The sequence below is a fragment of the Otolemur garnettii genome, unplaced genomic scaffold (assembly GCF_000181295.1).
Source record: "Otolemur garnettii isolate 467f Iridium unplaced genomic scaffold, OtoGar3 scaffold00095, whole genome shotgun sequence".
Lineage (NCBI taxonomy): Eukaryota > Metazoa > Chordata > Mammalia > Primates > Galagidae > Otolemur > Otolemur garnettii.
In genome coordinates, this window is record NW_003852490.1 from 3,847,996 (window position 1) to 3,855,635 (window position 7,640).

The following is a 7,640-nucleotide window of genomic DNA, read 5'->3' on the forward strand; positions in this document are numbered from 1 at the left end:
GTTTGATCCTTTGAAGACTTGCTTATAACTTTTGTTAAGCTGCGGCAGAGCAAAACAATCCAGGGCTAATTTGACCTACTGCTGTTTGCCTAAGTAGTCTATTGGTTCCTTGTACTTTTAGTTTTTTCCACACAGACTGGTAAAAACATGAAATATTCCCAAACCTGTCTGCACTGCAGGGGTCATATGCCTGTGCATTCTTGGTGTTTCTTTCCTCATCCTTGAGCACGTACTGATCAGTACTCAGTGGAAAGAGCCACGGAGAGATCTCTGTTGATCTCTGAAGCTCTCACTCCATGAAGCTCTCTCTCCTCCCATCCTCTGTCCTGCAAAACTCTAGCTACTGGACCTTCCCATGTTCTCAACTCTGTCTTTTCAGCTCATGGAGCTCTCCCAGCTCAGTTTGGATTTCCCCACCTGTACCACATCCTGGAGACTTTCTCATGGCATGTTTTCAAGTGATCTGGAGAAAATATTAGGCTCATCTCATTTCTTTCTCCTTTTTCATTCCTCTCCTATGATGCCTGTTTTCCATCCAATATTTGAACATTATTTTTACAAAATATATTTTTTCAAGATGGAAAATGCTTCCAGTTCCATGTTGACTGGAAGCATGAATTGAAAGTATGCTGCTTTTTTATTACCTGCCCAAAATAGAAGGAACAAATCAAGCACTTCTGCTGCATACCAAAAGACAATTGTTTTCTCAGGGGAAAGCACCTGCACCATTATTTTATTTATTTATTTTAAATTTCAGATTAATATGAGGGTACAAATGATGAGCTTACAATGTTCGCATCTGTTAGGTAAAGTTCCTGTTGTACTTGTGTCCTGCACCCAGGAGGTGTGCCATATACCCTCACACTGTGCCCATTAGGTTTGAGCACACTAATCCTCCCTCCTTCTCCCCTCTTCCCTTTCTCCCCCTTCTTCCAATGTGAATTGAGTATTTCTCTTGTGTGGGTATGTTAGTTTGTCTACTGGCTTTATACTACTATTGAGTACATTGGATATTTATTTTTCCATTCTTGTAATACTTTGCTAAGAAGAATGTGATTCACCTCCATCCAGGTTAATACCAAAGATGTAAAGTCTAAGTCTCCATCTTTTTATGGCTGAATAGTATTCCATGGAAACAACCTAAGTGCCCATCAACCTGTGAAGGCACTATTTTTGATGCAGGGCAAACTATCAGCTTTTTTTCATGAAATTTCATTTTAAATGGAAAGAAACATAGCTGATAAATTATGGTTTTTCAGACTTGGATATTTAGCAGACATTTGCTTGAAAATGAATAGTATACATGTGCATTCAAGGGAAGACAACTGACAGTATTTGCTAAATAATTTCAAGTGAAAACTGGAATTTTGGAAGACTTGTGTCTGTTACCATAAGTTTGAGTATTTCCTGACATACAACAAATTTTCTGTCAAAATTGGTGATTTTAACAAATGTGATTATTTATTATATATAATGAAGTATTTAACATTTGAAATATCTGCTGAACTCAGTAAGGCAATATTTTCCAAATGCAGCATTCACTATTTTACAAAATCACAAAGAAAAGACACATTCAAACTATAAGAAAGATCAGGGGAGAGTAAAGAAGTTTATTTATATAGTTTTAGATTCTAAATTGCAACTAATGTTTACAACACTACTATTTGTCATGTTTTAATAAAAAAGATTATACAAATTTATCTGAAAGGACTATTAAATTATTGCTCCTTTTTCCTATTACATATCTGTGTGGGGTCAAATTTTCTTCCTATCCTTCAACCAAAATAAAAGGTAATAACAGATGGAAAGCATGAGTAAATATGGAAATCCAGTTGTCTTCTAAGAAGTCAAACATTAAAGACATTTTTTCATTTCAACAATCCCAGTCTTCTCCATAAATTCTTTTTAACTTAGGAAGGTTATTTTTTAAAAAGCATTATTTATCATGTAATTATTTTATTAATAAATTCATAATTACATGTTTATAAAATGCCTGCTTTAACTTCCAATATAATAAATATTGATAGACATAATCCACATAAAGAAAAGCTATTTGTGGTCCTTAGTAATTGTTGCTAATGAAAGCGGTACGGAAACAAAACATTCAAGAACCATGTAGTAAAACTACACCTGAGAAAGCGAATACATTAAGCCAATGGTTCTAATGGCTGTTCCACATTAAAATAATCCAGAAAACTTTTTTAAAGAAACAGTGATGTCTGGGGTTCCAGCCCCAGAGATTCTGATGTGTTTAGTCTCGGCATCAGACTTCTGAAAGCTCCCCAAGTAATTTTAATGTGCAGCCAGGGCTGAGAATCATTGCATTAAGCCATACAATTTGAGAAACAGATTAGCAAAAATCATATAATCAGATTAATGATAACATTAGTAATCATGTTGGTGTAGTAATTATTTTGTAAGGCCCCAGGGGAAACAATTTTAAAAAGATTGGGTAAGTGGGCCAGCTTTAGAAAAATTATAAAGTGGGCAGCTCAAATTTAAAACCTCCAACTCTGCATCCCCACTTTTTACCCCTGCATAAACCTCATACTGGAACATCCTGTCATTTGTTATATCCCTATCTGAATTTCTTCACCTCTACTTTCAAAAACAGAGTGAAAAATTAAAATATTTGCTTCTGTAAACCAGAGTCAGATTTGTGCTATTCCTTAAAGTCTTAGGAATCCAGATTTCCTATAAATCTCCCCAACTTCTTTCATGAGATCAGAGGTCAGGTCAGGTCAGGTCAAGATAGCTATAAAAGTTAGACGAAAAGGCTCCTTCTCTCTGGTTTTCTGGCCCTCTCCTCTCCCAGCCCTTTTGAATAATATTCTTTCTCCTCTCAAAGAAGAGGAGAAAAGCAGTCCCCACATGCCCTGATCCTTTTCATCAACATTAATCTTGCTCTTCAATGAAAATTCCTCTCCCTTCTTTACAAATTTTGTCACATTTCTTATCAGTTTCTCTCTGAGGGCTCTGAAAGCCAGAGTGTTCAAGATCCAAAGAAATGAATCTCTAGTAAAGAATTTCAATGCACCCAAAGAGATGTGAGCAGAGAAAATCAAAGATAAAGAACTAAAAGGAAAGTTTACTCTTCACAGCTCACTCATCTACACCATACCAAAACTGACTATGATGTGAACTTACAGTCAACTTATTATGGGAAGTCTACATACAGTATATACATGCCTATTTATAGATCTGATTCTATAAATAAATAAGATTAGAGATATTATTATCCTTATTGTTAATGACCAAAAAATTAAGGTACAAGGAGGTTAATTCATCTGTCGCAGACCATACGAAGCAGATTCAGCTACTGTCAGTACACTTTATCCTTCAGGCTATTATGGTTTCAAAGGAGAAAATGTTAAGCAGCCAGTAAGATCTAGCTTTTAATATGTTGAAGATTTTATTGAGGGTAAAATCAGACACTATTGAAATTATTTTATTTCCAGGCTTTAAACAGAATATTTTTTGTATTTCCTTTTCTCCTTTAATGAGATATCTACTATCATATCTATTTGAAGGGGGAAAAGGAAATATTTAAATACCAAAATGTAAATTAATATAATCTAAAATCAACACTGAGATACTTGGTTGTCTTTTGCTTTGAGGTCCTTTGTGGATGTTCTCAGGTGTTATATTCTATTTGTCCATATTTTAGTAGTGTCAAATTGTGAAATTTTCTACTAATCTATCTATCCAAACTATAATCAGACTTAACTGAAAAAGTAACCTTCCTCTCAATCTTGTAATGTTGGAAAAATATGAATTGCGCTTGCCAATTAGTCCCTTTCTGATTTTTTACAAAAGAATAATCATACCTAGAGTAATTTTCAAGTCACACCAAAAAAAAATGCTTGTTTTAAAGATTCACATAAGGGCCAACAGTCTCAAAAATGAAGAAAAACTCCTAAAATACCTTTCCACCACATCCAAAAATAGAACTTTTAGACAGCAAATAAAAATGACACAAATTCACAAAAAATAGCAACATTAAAAATAAAGTTGGCTATGCCACATATAACTATTAATAATAGTTACAACATAATACCATAACTCAAATTCTGCCTTTAAACCACATATATTCCTATAAATATCTTGACATTACCTACATTTAGGATGAATTTATACTACTTGTTTCATTTAAATATTTGAAAACATTAGCAAAGTATTTTTGATGTTTTAGTGATACTAAGTACAGATAAGGTCACTAAAAATCATTTCAGCCCTATGGTTTATATATACTCCATTGTTCAGATTATAATTTATTAGATGAACTAATCCATCTTCAATTTCAATGTTTGAAAAAGCATTTTAGTAGGGCTCATGATTAGCACCAGGCCAAGAGCATCCTAAATTTCCCTAAAAAAGAAGCTTAAATTATTCAGCATAGAATTTTACTAAGACTAATCCCCTTCTGTTGCTGTTACAAACCTTGATCTTTGAAGATCCTCATTCAGTAACTCACATATCTATTTTGGGGAGCACTAAAGTTTGAATTTAGGGATCTGTGAGAAAGCAAGAGAGATTGATTGACTGCCTTTCATAATATATTTGCTCAGTCTTTCAAGAAAATCCTTCTGACAGGATTAGATTTCTATTACAAATTATTAAGAAGCAAAGTAGTAATTTTAGAAAGGGGACCAAGAGGAAATTTCGTAAGCAAAAGGGAAGGGCCTTAAAAGAACTGTGCACCTTCATTCTTCAATCGGCAAAATGATCTCTTTTTTCTGATTCTACTCTTGGAGAAAATGACTATCAATTGGAAAATAAACTTTCTTTTTCTGAGGCCAGGCATAGTGGCTCATTCCTATAATCCTAGCACTCTGGAAGGCTGAGACTGGTGAATTGCTCGAGCTCAGACCAGCTTGAGCAAGAGCAAGACCCCTTCTTTAAAAATAGCCAAGCATTGTGGTGGGCTTCTGTAATCCCAGCTACTCAGGCTGGGGCAAGAAGACTGCTTGAACCCAAGAGTTAGAAGTTGCCGTAAGCTATGACACCACGGCACTCTACCCAGGGTGACATGGTGAGACTCTGTCTCAAAAACAAACAAACAAACTAATGGCTCAGAAAGGAAACAAATGATATTCAGGATTAAGCCATAAATAAAGGATGCAGGAAAAATTGTTATTCAGGATTTTTAGAGACTGAAAATAGCAGAGGAACCTGGTATAGTGGGTAGAAAATCACCCTGATTGTACACATCTCCGTGTGCTACAAGTGCACGTGTTTATCTTCATTAAATAATACAGCTGCTTACAGAATACTATTTTATAAGACACACAGTTATATCTTCAGCACATACTTAGTGCTAAAGAAGATTGTATCACAGATTATGGTAATACCATGTATAATTCTTATAAGGGCAGAGACATAGCAGTTTAGTAAATTCTCAATAAAATAATATCTAGACTATATATATATATATATGTTGCCTCTTGCCTTGGCCTGAGTAGGTGGGATTACAGGCACCTGCCACAATGCCTGGCTATTTTTAGAGAAGGGATCTCACTCTTGCTCAGGCTGGTCTGAGCTCAAGCAATCCACCAACCTCGGCCTTGCAGAGTGCTAGGATTACAGGAGTGAGCCACCATGCCCGCCCTCAGAAAAAAAAAGTTTATTTCCCAACTGATAGTCATATAGGCTAATGCCTATAATCCCAGCACTTTGGGAGCCTAGGCAGGAGGATCAACAGAGGCAAGTTTGAGACTACCCTGCACAACACAGCAAACTATCATCTCTATAAAAATTTTTTGAAAAATAAGCTGGGTGTGATGGTGCTCTCCTCAAGTCTTACCTACTTGGGAGGCAGGAGGATTACTTCAGCCCAGGAATTCAAGGTTGCAATGAACTTCAATAATGCCACTCACTGCAGTGGCCACTGTTTTTCTAAACAGTAGCCATCCTGATAGGTGTGAGATAATATCTCACTATGGTTCTGATTTGCATTTCCTTAATGGTTATAGTGATGTTGAGGTCTCACTTTGTTTTAATGTTCCTAACAGGTAAAACAAGAAATTGGCAACTTGGTTAGTCTCCTAATTTTTATAACTGTATTTGTCCTTGATACCTGAAAATCCAAGAACAACCAGTGTACTCTCTATGTCCTCTTCCCATCTACCATTTACCTCCTCAATTCATTGCAGTCTGGCTTGGCCCTAAATCTCCTCCTGACATCTCTCTCCCCAGAGTTAAGTTATGAATTTATAATTGCTAAGTAGAACGAACCTTCTTCAGTCTTTGTATGATTAGCAGAAAGCCTAGAGGCCCTTGCGTCAAACCTAAAATCCTACTCCCTTCAGTGCAGCAAGACATCAGTAAATATAATTCTTGCTGTGGGACTTCCCACAGGGCAATTTCATCCCATCCTATGGTTTCATTCCCCACCCTATGCAATGACTCCCAAAGCTCTAGTGTTCAACCATGTCCGTGGGGGAATAAAATCATTCAAAGTACTCTGCAAGAAATTTGAATTAGATATGACCCCTGCTCTCAAGGAGCTTGCATTTAATAAGACAGATAGTTGTACAATAAAGTATCACAAGTGCCATGCAGGAATGTGCCTGGAACATGAAGACAAGAATAACCATTTCCATATGACAAGGCCTCAAGGAAAAGCAGCCTGAACTGAATGATCTTGGAAGGGTTTACCAGGTAGAAGAGGGTAGATAGGTATCACCTCAGCAAAAGAACACTGGGGAACTGGCAGCAGTCCACCGCCATTTGAGGAGCTAGATATGTGGACAATGGAGAGTAGCAATACGAAAAAGTAGGAGGGGGCTTGTTGAGTGGGTCACCTTACATATCATTGCAAAAATTTTGCACATAAAGTCATTAATTAATGAGAGATTTTAAGGCTCAGGGAATTATATGATCAATTCTGCATTTTAGAACTATCAATTTGATGGCAGAGTGATGGGGGAGATAAGAAGAAAAGATTCCATGAGATGTTATGGAGATGGAGAGTAGAATAATGGTAAAAGCTGGGAAGGGTAGGGGGAGGTGTGGTTAAAGAGAGGTTGGTTAGGGTGCACCTGTGGCTCAGTGGGTAGGGCGCCAGCCCCATATACCAAGGGTGGCAGGTTTGAACCTGGCCCTAGCCAAACTACAACAAAAAAAAATAGCCAGGTGTCATGGCAGGCGCCTATAGTCCCAGCTACTTGGGAGGCTGAGGCAAGAAAATCGCCTAAGCCCAGGAGTTGGAAGTTGCTGTGAGCTATTACACCACAGCACTCTACCAAGGGTGATAAAGTGAGACTCTGTGTTTCTTAAAAAAAAAAAAAAGAGAGAGAGGTTGGTTAATGTATCCTACTAATTTTTTTACTCTCTTTGTTACCAGCTACTGTTAATCTGAACAGCCATTTCTTGCTGATCAGGCCCTACATGAATGAGCCTACATGCTGACAGCTGGAGATTGTTTACTCACTTCTAAGGCCTACTGTCATAGATAAATTGGGGAACTGGACTCCACGATATTGGTCAAGAACACAGGGCACTCTGTGTACCCAGTGAAGTGCCCTCTGTCAACTTGTATAGTGACTAACTATAAATTCAGTCTAGAGTAAAAATGCTTTGATGATATAACCACTTTAAGACAGGAAGATACTGTGTAACTTTATCATCTAGGAGAAGGA